This window comes from Lithobates pipiens, unplaced genomic scaffold (assembly GCF_037356315.1).
Source record: "Lithobates pipiens isolate NorthernLeopardFrog02 unplaced genomic scaffold, aLitPip1_a1.2 Scaffold_23, whole genome shotgun sequence".
NCBI lineage: Eukaryota > Metazoa > Chordata > Amphibia > Anura > Ranidae > Lithobates > Lithobates pipiens.
Window position 1 is genome coordinate 85234628 of NW_027507785.1, and position 15118 is coordinate 85249745.

General features: G+C 44.4%; 1 protein-coding gene across 1 annotated transcript in view; it reads left to right on the forward strand.

Annotated features, from left to right (window-relative positions):
* Nucleotides 1-1641: 1641 nt before the first annotated feature.
* The window catches only part of LOC143927703 (monocarboxylate transporter 2-like), a 92397-nt gene continuing 78920 nt past the window's right edge, over nucleotides 1642-15118 (forward strand). Inside the window, exon 1 of the mRNA XM_077451972.1 lies at nucleotides 1642-1759. The gene's annotated coding sequence lies outside the window, so the exon portion shown is untranslated. The remainder of the gene's footprint in view (nucleotides 1760-15118) is intronic.

Here is a 15118-nt window from a genome sequence, read left to right on the forward strand (position 1 = left end):
CGGACTAAGAATGGCGCATGCCCAGAAAGGATTTACAGGGCTTTGCTGTGTCTTGGACTTCCTATTTCTAGTCCCGTCGTACGTGCTGTACACGTCATCGCGCAAGCTTTCGTCGGACTGTTTGTGTATCCGTGTGTGGTCAAGTCCGTTCAGTGGAAAGTACGCCGGATTGTCCGTCGGATTGTATGACGGACTAAGTACATCATACAGTTCGACCGTGTGTACGCGGCATAAGGCTCCATGCACAATAGCTTAAAAAAACACTCAGCAGCTTTTGAGCTTTTTTTTAAAAAAAAGAAGAAAATAGTGTTATCCTGTGTCCATGCACACTATTTTAGTCTAGAAGTATTTTTTAAGCTTCAGCTTCTAGGACTAGAAAAAAAACCTTTTTTTTATTTTTTATTTTTTTGCGTTTTTGGGAGCAATTTGCCAGCAAAAAAAATAGCGAATGCTCCTAACTGCTGCTAATAGCTGGTACAAAAACACTATTATGGGCGCTGTTTCAACAAGCATTTTTTTATAGCATACCTCCCAACTTTTTGAGATGGGAATGAGCGACACCTACAAGCAAAAGTATGTAGAAATAGGTCACGCCCTCTTAAAGGAGAATTAACCCCCAAAAAAGTTTAGTTAAACCCACATGGGATTTTTTTTTAGTTATTATTATTTACCACTACTATTCCTTTATATTGGCTTTCGAAATTTACAAATGCAGCAATTTAGAAATTTAATGAATTGTGTAGCACCAGGAAGCACTTTTTGAAAGATAGTGCATTTTATATACAACTATATAGATCAGACCAAAATGAGGGACAAAATGAGGAGGAACGTGGGACAGAGGGATATTGCTCCTAATCAGGGACAGTCCCTTGAAATCAGGGACAGTTGGGAGCTTTGTTATAGTGTGCATGAAGCCTAGGTCCGTACCTCGTTACAGACCTGCAACTCGATCCACTAATGGACATTTTCTTTTAGTAATAAATTTGGGTGTATTTATTATTATTATTATTATTATTATTATTTTGTTGCAAAAAGTGGAATTCATCTTTCCCACATTATTTTCTATTCATTGCTAGCTAACACCTGCTTTCTTATGTCCTGTACACAAGGTCGGACGTTCCGATGACAAAATCTATCCGATTTTTTTCCGACGGATTTTGGCCCAAACTTGTCTTGCATACACACGGTCGCACAAAGTTGTCGGAAAATCTGATCGTTCAGAACGCAGTGACGTACAACACGTACGACGGGACTATAAAGAGGGTGGTAGCCAATATCTTTTGTCTCGTAATTTATTCTGAGAATGCGTGGCACATTGTCAGTCGGAACTGTTTACACACGATCGAAGTTTAAACAATCGGATTCTGTTGTTGGAAAATTTTATATCCTGCTCAACAACAAGATCCGATCGCACATTTTCCGTCGGAAAGTCGGACCGTGTGTACAGGGTGTAAGAGGTGCTGCAGCAGCTGAGAGGTGCAAAGTTGCCCAAAGTTCCAGCTGTTTTAATCTATTCAGGGGATAACTAAGTGGCCAATCAGGTAGAGCTGGTCTCATTTAAGAAAAGTTTTGCAGCCAACCCATAGGTGATCAGAGGCACCCATACTGTAATCATTGTGGTGTGACTGTCCCAGACTCCTCCCTGCATCCTGCCTTCTTCTCTCCCAGATAAGAATTCTGTTCAAAAGTATTTTCCCTCTCCCCATGCTTCTCACTTCTAGTCCTCTTCTGCTGGGAGCTCCACGTCATCCAGGACAGGGTGAGTGAGCGCAGCCCAAGCTGAACTTTCTGCTGACTCAAACTTTGTGCCCGGTGGGATGGCAGCGTTGGGGGCGTTTATGGATAAGCAGAGACAAGGCTGGGACATGGGACATCATGCTTATCATCTATACTGAGCTTTCTATAGCACTCAAATATTATAATGTATTAGTGTTTCTCTGCACCAGGATCTCCAATATTCCTGTCCCTTCATATTCTACTGGAAAGCTGGAGGCTACTAAAGAAACTTGTATCATAGACTATCGGGGGCTCATTTACATCACACAGCGCACATTAATATGTGCTTAGCGCATGCTGGTATGCGCTGTGAATGTGTGCTTCCGTGCAACGTTAAAACACATCGCTTGCTTTTTTTCTGGCTGTATGTAATTCGTATGCACTGCAACGCATTGCGCTGCATTACAGCACGTCAAAACGCACTGCACAAAAATACTATTTTTTTTTTTTTTACAGAAGCACAGCAGTGTGAACTGAGCTCATAGGACACGAGGCACATTGCCTTCTCCTTACATTGGGACTTCATTCAGCAACACAGCTGGTTTGAATGAGCCCCATTCACTAGGCGGAGCGCCTTTGTTGTTTTTTTGAGCGTTTTTTTTAATGCATTTGTACAGGCATTTTTGCATGCATTTCAGGCTTGGGTGTTTTTATTTTTAATCAATGGAAAGGTAGCTAATGCATTTTTACATGTTTTTTCGCACTTTTTTTTTGGCGTTCCCAACAGATCTATTGGGGCCAAGATGCGCAATTCCAAAAGAGGCTCCTGCACTTTTGCAAGCTATCAGCTTCAAGTGACACTATGGGGTTGATTTACTAAGGCTGGGTTCACGCTTGTGTGATGGGAGAAACCAGCACGATTCCTGTGCCGGTTCCTGCATCGCACCTGATTCGCCAGAGGTTTAAACTGACATCTGCGAACCGCTGCGGGTGTCAATGAAAATTAAATGAACACCCATGCGATCCAATTCCAATGCGGACAAAAAAAAGGGTCCTGCATAATTTAATGTGATGTGATCTCAACCATACAGTTTGTATGGCTGAATTTTGTATCACACAGATGTCAGCACAGCACTGCGGTGCGAATCACATGTGATGTCTGTGATCGCACAAGTGTGAACGCAGCCTTAAGACAAATAGACTGCGCACTTTGCAAAGTTGCTCCTGAGCTTAGTAAATGAGTTAAAGCTTCACTTTGCAAAGAATACCCAATCACGTGCAAGTAAAATAAAGAGAATGCATTTTTGCTTGCACATGATTGGATGATGGAAGTAAGCAGAGCTTTCCCTCATTTACTAAGCTCTGGAGCAATTGCTCTTGCAGCAGTCTATTTGCCTTAAGGCTGGGTTCACATACATAGTAAATCAACCTCAATGCTCAAATGTGAACATACACCACTTAATATAGTGGAAATCATAGGGGTTGATTTACTAAAACTGAAGAGTGCAAACTCTGGCGCAGCTCTTCATAGAAATCAATCAGCTTCCAGTTTTTTTGTCAAACCCTAATGGAACAAGCTGAATTTAGAAGCTGATTGGCTACTATGCACAGCTGCGCCAGATTTCTAGGAAATCAACCCGTGTGTATCAAATGCATGTCTGGCAAAGCTTCAAATCGTGCTACACTAGCTTGATGTGAACTGGGTCTGCATGCTGGTGATGCTTTGTACTGTGACCATGCTGCCAAAAAAGTTTGCAATTAGCGCTAAAGATTGCTAAACATATAGATCTAATTTTGGCACATGATCACACAAATTTGCAGCGTTGTGCTTATCATTAGCAATTCAATTCCTCTGCAGACAACACGCCATTGTTCCTTATGTGCAGCGATCAGTCGCTGATTGCTAGTTCGGGAAATCGCGTTTGATTTCAGTGGTGCAATCATAATGTGAAACATCACCCGTGTGTGCCCCATGTGTGCCCCATGTGTGCCCCGTGTGTGCCCCGTGTGTGGTTTAGATTTTAGGAAATCTCTGATTCTCTTGATGTTTTAGAATACTATGACTGCATGGTAATGTTTTTAATTGTTTTCCTCAATATTGTGTTGATATTTATTGTTTGTAAAGTGCTTTGTGGCTTTCCATTGGGTTTTAGTCCCCGTTCATACTTGAGAGCAGGGCTTTTTTTTTTTGTGGTAACTGTTCTGGCACCCGGTGCTGAATTTAGAAGGTGGTAAAAATGAGCCCCCTGACAGAAGGAGCTCCCTCCATACAAAAATGATATAACACATTATAAAAAAAACAATATATAATAATAATAAAATATATAATAATAAAAAATGACTTTCTTTTAATAAATGGATCTTGGGTTCTTGTGAGTAATATTTTGCTGGCCATCATGTGCAAAAGTTTTACACTGAACTGGTATATTGTATCATTTAAAAAAAAAAGGAATTTGGCCAGCTAAAGCAAAACGCTCCTAAGGAAGGTTGTCTATGACATTGTGTCATGCATTTTGAAAATGTGACTGTAAACCATCCCCACCAGGTCTAAATCTGGCACTACCGGCACCTCCAAATCTGAATGTTTGTAATGGCCAGGGGCATTGGAGTGTGCGGGAGGTTCTATTGTTGCTGGTTAGTGGCAGAATCTTTTGTTGTATTGTTGTGCAGGGAGATCTACTGTTGCAGGGGGGATGATTGTTGCTGGGGAAGTCTAATGTTGCTGCATGCTTGGGAATCTATTGTTGCAAAGGGATCTATTGTTGTAGGGGGGTCTACCATTGCTGGGGAGGTCTATCATTGCTGGGGAAATCTATCATTGCTGGTGGATGATCTATTGTTGCGGGGGGGGGGTCGCTGGGGAGGCGTTTTGTTGCTGGTAGGGAGTCTATTGTTGCTGGGGGTCCTATGTTGCTGGGAGGAATGTACTGTTGGAGGGGTCAATTGTTACAAGCTGCTGGGAGATTTATTGTTGCTGGAGGGGGTCTATTGCTGTTTTTTTTAATGGGATACCATTGTTGCTAGGGGAACTGTTGCTTGAGGGTTTAAGCCAGGGGTCTCAAACTGGCGGCCCTCCAGCTGTTGCTAAACTACAAGTCCCATGAGGCATTGCAAGGCTGACAGTTACAAGCGTGACTGCCACAGGCAGTGGCATGATGGGACTTGTAGTTTTGCAACAGCTGGAGGGCCGCCAGTTTGAGACCTCTGGTTTAAGCCCTGCTTGGTGTATGTTAGCCAATTTTTTGTATGTGTTTATACTGATTTTCAAGTTTTTAGAAGTAAAGTGTCTTCAATTATTTAAAATGGAAAGATCGAATGCTACATTTTAGTGTGGCATGCACCCCATGTGTTCTGGCTTTGCCATTTTTCTAAGAACTCCAAAAGCATTTGAGGTTCAGTTTAGTGCAGGATGACTCTGGCAATGTGAGGACCTAAAAGTATATCCTAACCCTAACTGACTTAACTAAACCTTTAAGGAGAAGTATGGGTTTGGGGTTTTTTCCTCCATTATTCTTACCTAGGTGGATGAAGCATGGGTCCGATGCTGCATCTGTCCCGTGGTGCCTCTGCACTGAGATGGCTCCGTTCTCATAGCTCCCTGAGTGGAGAGCTGCTGACTATCAATCAGCAGCTCTCCGCTCTGCTCCTCCACATTTACTGGAGCGCTGGGCTGTGAAGAGGCGGGGAGCGGGTCGCTGAGAGGCTGAGACGGGTGTCAGTCCAGGCACCTGGTGGATCCAGACTCCCATTGTTGGGATGACGCAATGCCTGGACTGATTTCTGTGACATCAGCAAAGAGTGGACTTCAGACCGCTCTCTGCTGAAAACGGGTCACAGGAGTGCAAAAACGAATTGCACTCCTGTGACCCATAGGAGAAGTCTGGCCAAACAAGCTCCTTTAACTGACATTTAGTTTGATGAAGAATTGTGTATAGTTAGCAATTGCCATTTTTTTTTTTTTCACAAAGTACAATTTTCTTATTTTTTTCATCCTTCATCTCAGTCTACATTACATAAGGGGGTGAATAAAGTTCAGGAGAACATTTTTTTTTTTTTTTTTTTATATGAAACCAAAATCAAGAACACAGGGACATGACCTCAAACTAACTGGAGGAAAGTTCAAAACTAATCTTTGAAAGTATTATTTTACTGAAAGGGTAGTTGATGCTTGGAATAAACTACGAGCAAAGGTAGTGAGACAGTCAACAGTAAATGGCTTCAAACATGCTTGGGATAAACAAAGATATATACGCAAACAATAAAGTTAACAAAAAAAATAAAAAATTGGCAGACTCAATGGACTACTTGGTCTTTTTCTGCCATGACTTTTCTATGTTTGTATGTCTCATGTACTTGCTCCAGCTTCAGCTGCACCTTATCTCTCTGGGCCTTCTTCCTATTGGTGACAGCAGTGAATGCTGCCTTAGGCCCCTTTCACACGGGACGGATCAGTAATGATCCGCCCCATGATGATCCGCTTGCTCAGTGGGGATCGCTCCGTTGTCCCCGCTGAGCTGGCGGCGGACAGGGCGGTCTCTGCACACTGTGCAGGGACCGCCCTGTCAGCTCTCCGCTCTCCTCTATGGGGATCGGATGAGCACGGACCATCTGTCCGTGTTCATCTGATCCGCTCTGCAGACAGATAGAAAAATAGGATTTTCCTCCGTCTGCAGAATCGGACAATTGCGGAGGCGGCCAATAGCGGGTGTCTGCGGATGTTCATCCTCAGACACCCGCTATCCCATTGGAATGCATGTATGTCCGTATTTCATCCGCAAAGGGATGGATGAAATACGGACATACTGTCCGCATGTGTGAAAGGGGCCTAAAGCCTCGTACACACAATCAGATTTTTGGATGACCGTTCATCCATTTTTTTGCTGCATGCTAGTCTCATGTCGAAAGTGAAGAGGTTACTCACCATATGAAAGTTCTCGTATGACAGAATACAACTTCAGAATTGACGTAATGTGTTGAACAGTTTTGTAAGTATTCTTTTGTTTCTAAACCTGCTTAGTCTTGCTCTTACGATTTTTTTCGTACGAAAACCGTGCTAATTAAACAAAAATCGGACGCTGAGTTCACGTACGACAGAAATATTTATAGCCTGCACATCCAGCCTTAGTCAGACGAAAAACCGGAAGCGGCTGTCGAAAGCACCATAGAAGCACTAATGATCCGAAAATCGGCAGGTCGCTCGTCAGACGAAATTTGACTTTCGATTTTTGTATCGTGCATACGGGCCTATAGGCCCCATTCACACCCGAGCGTTTTTTTGCTTGAAGCTTGATGCTACAAAATGCTGGAGGGGAAAAAATCTACTATTCTCAACGGAGATGGTTCACATCTCCACTCCAAGTCGCCCCAAGCTGAACGCCTGAAGCTCAAACAAGTTCTGGACCCTTTTTTGACGTTCAAATCGGTTTGATTTGGGCGTTTTTCTTCTTTTTACATTGGTGACCTTTTGCCCTGCACAAAATCGCCACAAAATGCTGTAAAATTGCTGTAAAATCACGCAAAATTTTCTGCCTGAAAATGATACGCTCAGGTGTGAATGGGGCCTAAGTAGCATGTGTTAGAACATCTATTTGTAGTCTAAACCAGGGTTGCATATATCAGGTTGACAATGCAAGAGTTCTTTGGGAGACAGTTGTCACCTCATGACAAGAAGTGCATGAATGACGACCTTCATGGCAGGATCGCCAGGTATATGACAGGTGCAGATCTACAAAGATTAAGCAACTTTTGAAATGATATTAATGCATTAAAGTCACTGTAAACCTCTGGAATGAAAAACGAGCAAAGCATATCCTTCTGTAGTGTGTACCAGCCTATATCCAAATGTCAGAAACCATGACATCGGGCTGAGACAGAAGTACAGTTAAATCACACTTGTTTAATAATAATAAAAGTAAAAAGAACAAACGTAGTCAAAACATAGCCAAAGTTCAGAAACCGGAATGGATAGTCAGCCAAGCCAGAAGTTGGGGATCAATGTAGTGGAACAGCAAGCAGGATCGGGAACCAGAAGGGATGTCAGCAAAGCAAGTCTTGAACAGGAATGCAGGAGATAGTTTCTGTGATGTGACCAAGGCAAAGGCAGAGCTCCTCTGGACTGGACGGCTTAAGTAGGCAGGACTGATGAGCAGGATATCATCAACAGCTGAGTAACTGGAGAGATAAGAGCTGGCAATTAGCTGACAGCTGAGCAACCAGCTCAGAGAAGGAAGGGCTGAGCCCAGCCCCGACACCAAAGCACTTAGTGTGATTTCTGTCTCCCCTTTCATTCCTTTGCTATTTGCATGAGCCACTGTTGACAGTCTATCCTGACACAAGACAATCCTGGAAGATGGTCCTGCCCCCAGCACACACAGAAGGCGATTTGACATCCCCAGCTGTCCATGTTTCCGTATGAGACCGTTTAGAAGGAGCTTGTCCCTTTCATCCACTCAGGTCTCAGATTAGATTCTTCACCCTACTCTTTACTCTGCACTGTGTGACATCAGACCCTGAACCTTGCTTTCTGCACCTCATAAATGCTGTGTAAATGCTATACTTTGAATGGCTGTAGAAGAAAAAGTGCTGCAGATAAAGAGGTGCAACTTATGCAGGAGGATTTGTTTCATCTCTGTGTATCACCTGAGCCCAGTCACTTCACTGGGTATATGTAAGGGTTTACAACCACTGTACACCTAAAATTAGATTTTACGGATTTGATTCAAATCTACTTGTTCGATATTGAAATCCTTAAATCTAAAGGCAGTTATTTTTTTATGCATTAGGGAAAAAAATCTTTCCACTGTTTGTATCTCTCCCCCTCCATAAACACTTACCTGACACCACTCTTGACATACCTCCCAACATTTTGAGTTGGGAGTGAGGGACACCTACTAACAAATGTATGTAGGCATAGGACACACCCCCTGCCACACCCCCTTAAAGGAGAATTAACCAAAAAAAGTTAACTTTTTTTTTTACCACTACTATTCCTTTATATTGGCTTTTAAAATGTACAAATTCCACTATTTAGAAATTGGATGGAAGGTTTAGCACTGAGAAACACTTAAAAATTGCATTCCATATACAACTATATAGATCAGACCAAAATGAGGGACAAATGAGGAGGAAAGAGGGACATTGCTCCAAATCATGGACAGTCCCTCGAAATCGTGAGACAGTTGGGAGCTACGCTCTTGATCCAGCACTGTCCCTGCCGGCAGACCTGCTCTGCTCTCTTCCTGCATTGATTGGCTAAGCTGGCTCCTTCTGCAGTTAGAGCCGTTTCACACAGGGGCGACTCAGATCGCTCCGACTTGAGAAAAGGTTCCTGTACTACTTCAATCTGACTTGTACCCATTGATTTCAATGGAGGTCGCCTCCAAGTCGGATCTCCGTCTATACGGAGGGAACTCCACACCAAATTAAAAAAAAAATGGCATGGGTCCCCCCTCCGAGAGCATACCAGGCCCTTAGGTCTGGTATGGATTCTAAGGGGAACCCCCTACGCCAAAAAATGGCGTGGGGGTCCCCCCCAGATCCATGCCAGACCCTTATCCGAGCACGCTACCCGGCCGGCCAGGAAAGGGGGTGGGGACGAGTGAGTGCCCCCCCTCCTGAGCCGTGCCCTCAACCTGGGGGGGTGCCTTGGGAAGGGGGGGCCGCGGGGCCGCACCCCAAAGCACCTTGTCCCCATGTTGATGAGGACAAGGGCCTCTTCTCGACAACCCTGGCCGTTGGTTGTCGGGGTCTGCGGGCGGGGGGCTTATCAGAATCCGGGAGCCCCCTTTAATAAGGGGGCCCCCAGATTCCGGCCCCCCACCCTATGTGAATGAGTATGGGGTACAATGTACCCCTACCCATTCACCTGTGAAAAGAAATGTACAAAAAAAACACAACACACAAGGGTTAAAATAGTTTATTGCACAGCTCCGGGGGTCTTCCGTCTTCGGGGGTCTTCTCGCCGGACTCCTCCGCTATCTTCTTCTAGCTCTTTTACTAGCGGAGGAGCCCGGCTTTCTTCTTCGCCGCCGCCCTCTTCTTCCGACTTTGGGGGTCTTGTCCCCCTCTTCGGTTCTTCTTGCCAGGTCATCGTGCCTTCTTCTAGCTCTTTTACAAGAGGTGGCCCAGTCTTCTGTCACCGCTGCCGCTGTCGCCGTCTTCTGTTCTTCTCTTCTTCTCTTCAGGAGATGTTGCCTTGTCGCTGTCTCTGCTCACAATGACGGGGACGCGGCGTGCGGCAACTTATATAGGGACATCACCGGATGATGTCCCCGCCAGATGGATGGTAAATATAAAGCCAGGCTTAAGACCCTCTCTTATGCTATCCAAAATGAAAAAAAAGTTTTGCCTTTTAGTTCTGCTTTAACTGTTTATTTTTCCAGTTCCACCTTTATTATTGACTTCCTACAATATTGAATAGAAAAGATTAAAAAAAGTAGAAGTAAATGCCTATTAACAAAGGCGCGCCCTTATGTCCAGCATCATCAGTAAGGCTGTGTAGTGCAGAGGTCTCAAACTGGCGGCCCTCCAGCTGTAGCAAAATTACAAGTCCCATCATGCCTCTGCCTGTGGGAGTCATGCTTGTAACTGTCAGCCTTGCAATGCCTCTTGGGACTTGTCATTTTGCAAAACAGCTGGAGGGCCACCAGGTTGAGATCCCTGGGGAAGAGTAATGATGGGCGGTAAAGTGCTGTAACTCAAAAGTGAAGAAATTGTGTGGAATGTAGCAGCCCATCTGCCCAACCCAGGAGCCAGCGTGCAATAATAAAGCCCAACTGAATCTTCAATAAAAAACATTACAGGTGCATCAAGGCAAAGGTGTATAAAGCCTTATAGTTTTTTTCTTTATTTTAAAGAAGCCAAAGCCTGAGTAAGAGAGATAGCATGCTACAGAGAAGGACCATTTAGGCCTTGTTCACACCTATGCATAGCTCCTAACTGTTCCTGATTTCGAGGGACTGTCCCTGATTTGGAGCAATGTCCCTCTGTCCCTCATTCTTCCTCATTTGTCCCTCATTTTGGTCTGATCTATATAGATGTATATAAAATGCACTTTTTATCTATTGTAGCGGCGACACTTTTAACAAAGTGCCCGCTATGTATAAATTTAGTTTTTTCCTCAGAACAGTAAAGGGGTTCTGAGGGTTGATTGTGCAGGTTTAACTTTGGCCTCAGTTTGGCTGGGCTCTGTTAGGGTTCTGCCTGGTCAAATGATGGTGTACAGTTAGGTGCACATGACAGGACCAGAACCAGGCCTGGTTGGATGCTTTGGGTATCGGCGTTCCTCGGAGACAATCAGTGGGTGAGTGTAGCCCCGCTGAGGAGTCTGGAGAAGGGTACTTAAGAGGCTGAAGTCACGTGTTCAGGGTTCATTCGCGAAGCCAGAGCTGCCTGTTCCCGAATCTGGACCGGGGTAGCCTCGCAAGGGGTCCCGGTCACGGGAGCGCGTGCTGCTCCGCAACATGGTCAGTTTGACTAATCCCATTAGACCCGCATGGTCTGGGGTAAGGATTCATCTGTTCCCGAGTCTTGCAACCGGCTGGTCCGAAGCGCAGTAACTGAGGGAGGATTCAAGGCTTCCGGGTGTGCTCTCAACTTGGAGGGGCACCGCAGCCCATGTAAGCAATCGGGGGAGGACTCTTCAGAGGAGGGCCAACAAGCTGGCATCCCAAGAAGTGCCTGGTTGCTGGGTTGTCAAGGACACTAATGGATCCATGCTTTTCCAGTACTGCCAAGGAGACAGAGAACGTTCCAGGTACTGAGGAAAGGTTCCTGTTCACTTCCGATTGAACAAATTTGCAAAGTTAGAGACTTTGCAAGTTCCGGATTAAAGTGCTGACTGCCATAATCTCTGGCTAGAGATTTGTTCAGCTTTGAAACGCCCAGCTGCGAATGGCTACTCTCTGGGTGGTATTAGAGATTTTCGAGTGATTATCAGTTCAAGGTGCCTGAGTTTCTTCACCCTTGCCCTCTGTTCCCAAAAGAGACTGTGTTTGTTGGATGTTACCCTGCAAATAAAAACCTTTCCAAAGTACTTTTATGGTGTCAGCGTCCAAAGTCGTTGGGTACTAACCGTGGGAACCCCTAGACCTGGAAGAACAAGCCAAGCGGAGGTAACCGGTAAGCCCAAAAGTCAAGACCGCCCCATTGAGGGTTATGGCCGCTACACTATCAAAAACTTTTCCAGCACTAAACCTTTCATCTGATTTCTAAATTACTGCAATTGTAAATTCCAAAAGCCAATATAAAGGAATAGTAGTGGTAAAAAAAGCCATTGTGGGTTCAACTAAGCTTGTTTTTTTGTACAATTCTCCTTTAAGGGGGCGTGGCAAGGTCCTTTGCCTGCATACTTTTGCTAATAGGTGCCCCTCATTCCCATCTCAAAAAGTAGGGAGGTATGCCTATGCAGGTTGCAGTTTTCATTTTCCAGGTGCATTTTGCGTTTTTTAATACACATTTTTGATCCAATGAAGTCCGTGGAACCAAAAACCAGAAAAAAGTCCCTGGCCCTTTCCATAAAATGCACAGATGTGAACTACATCCATAGGAAACCATGTTAAATGGATTGTAGTGTGTTTCTGCAAAACTGAAAATGCACAAAAAAAAAATATATATATATATATATATATATATATATATATATATATATATATAGGTGTGAACAGGCCTTACTCTTGGTGTGGAAGCAGTGGTCTCTCTGCAGAGATCTGACACACCCCCCTTGCTGAGTCAAACGATGGATATCTTCTCCTTTCTTTGTTAGCAACAGCCAAAAACTGATGTTTTTTTTTATTAGTGATAACTAGGGCTGTGGAAATTAAAGATTAATTCCTCGATTTAATCGTTCATTTTTTTGAATGTTTGATCGATCAAAATACTCACCTCTCCGCCGGCTTCCGGGTCTTCAAGGAGTTCTGTCGAAAATCCGGTGATGTCACAGACATTGACGTCACCGGACTCCTCCCCCTTCCCCAAGTGCCTCCATCTGCTAAAGAAGGGAAGGGGGGAGGAGTCCGGTGACGTCGAAGTTCTGATTGAACATAACGCGTACGGGGTGGAGCTACGCATGACGTCACCCGCTGCTACCTTACAGAACTAACACGATTGTCGGCTTTACATGCTGTGTTTTTATCATCTTTATGTGAATAGTTTGTGTTTGAACACAAAAATTTAATCTTATACTTAAGCGGTGAGCACTTAGATATTTTCTTTCTACCCATGACCTAGCGTCCTTGCTGAAATCTAAGGAGACGTGAGAGAAGTTTTATGGTCCGTGTTAACCCTTTTGATAGCTGCTTGCATGACCACCTGTTTGCGCAGGGGTCCATGCCATAAGGTGAGAGTGAATAGTTAGACCGGAGGTGGAGGGATTGTCACACTACTGTGAAAAAAAAAAATTACTTACGTCAGTGCTGCAGTTTGAATTTAAAACGTATTTGTGTGAACTGTGAAGTTAAGTCATGGATTGTGGAAACTAACTAGTGTCGGGTGATTGTATATAGTGTATACCACATTTACCACTGACTAATGCAGAGTTGCAATGCAAGGAGGTCAGCTAAAAGTAGTTGGATCTGTATGTGCGTTATAATTAATCGAAATTAGTCGATTAATCGATTAAAAAATTTTTTATTAATCGAACATGAAAACTTTAATCAGTAACAGCCCTAGTGATAACCCATGTGACCATTTTTGTGAATTGTCTTTTGCATGCAAAATACCACAGAAATCAAGTACCGTATATACTCGAGTATAGGCCGACCCGAATATAAGCCGAGGCCCCCAATTTACCCCAAAAAAACTGGGAAACTTATTGACTCGTGTATAAGCCGAGGGTGAGACATGCCTGTCCATCCCTGTGTGTCCGTCCATCCCTGTGTGTGTGTCCGTCCATCCCTGTGTGTGTGTCCGTCCATCCCTGTGTGTGTGTCCGTCCATCCCTGTGTGTGTGTCCATCCATCCCTGTGTGTGTGTCCATCCATCCCTGTGTGTGTGTGTCCATCCATCCCTGTGTGTGTGTGTCCATCCATCCCTGTGTGTGTGTGTCCATCCATGCCTGTGTGTGTGTGTCCATCCATGCCTGTGTGTGTGTCCATCCATGCCTGTGTGTGTGTCCATCCATGCCTGTGTGTGTGTCCATCCATGCCTGTGTGTGTGTCCATCCATGCCTGTGTGTGTGTCCATCCATGCCTGTGTGTGTGTCCGTGCAGCCTTGTGTGTCCAGCCTACCTGTGTCCCGAGCCTCCGTCCCGTCCCGAGCCTCCGTCCTTCTGCCATGCCAGGATCGCCGCTCTTCGTCGGCGCCTCGGCGGCCATTCCACTGTTCAAAAGCCGCGCCTCTGTCTGTGATAGGCGGAACACTCAATTTCCCAGCAGTCTGTGTTCCGCCTATCACGGACATCCTCTCATCCTCGTCCGTAGTATGAGGATGAGCGGATGTCCATGATAGGAGGACCACTGACTGCTGGGAAATTGAGTGTTCCGCCTATCACAGACGGAGGCGCGGCTTTTGAATAGTAGAATGGCCGCCGTCTGTCTGCTCGACACGCTGATCGGGCAGGCAGACGGCGATGACTCGAGTATAAGGCGAGGGGGGCACTTTCAGCCTCAAAAAAGAGGCTGAAAATCTCGGCTTATACTCGAGTATATACGGTATATGGCAAATGCAAAGAAAGTAATCAGTTATATAATGTGCATGTGCTGTCACCAACAAATCTTAGTGAACAAAAAAAAGTTTTAATTTTTTTTTATTTATTTTTTTTCTTTATAAAAAAACGAAATCAATGCACAGTAATGACAATACATCGTGCGTTATGCCCCAGTAAAGGAATCCTGTATATCCTTAACATTGGAAAAGGGTTTTCGTTTTCAAACATAGCAAAAAATACAATGCAATTTAATCATACAGTACAACATATCAAAATATAACTATGAGGCTAGGTGCATACCTCCCAACATTCTGAGATGGGAATAAGGGACATCTACTAACAAACGTATGTAGGCATAGGACACGCCTCCCTGCCACGCCCCCTTAAAGGAGAATTAACCAAAAAAAGGGTTAATTAAATACACAAGAACTTTTTTTTACCACTACTATTCCTTTATATTGCCTTTTAAAATGTACAAATGCAGCAATTTAGACATTGGATGAAAGCTTTAGCACTGGGGAAACATTTTTTGAAAGATAAAAAGTGCATTTTATCTACAACTATATATATCAGATCAAAATGAGGGACAAATGATGGGGAAAGAGGGACAGAGGGACATTGCTCCAAATCAGGGACAGTCCCCCTCGAAATCAGGGACAGTTGGGAGCTATGCATGTGCGCATCTGAAAACTTGCTGCCCTTTAGCAGACGTGCGCTGGTTCCATTAATTGTTAATGGCATCCCCATGCATCTGCTAA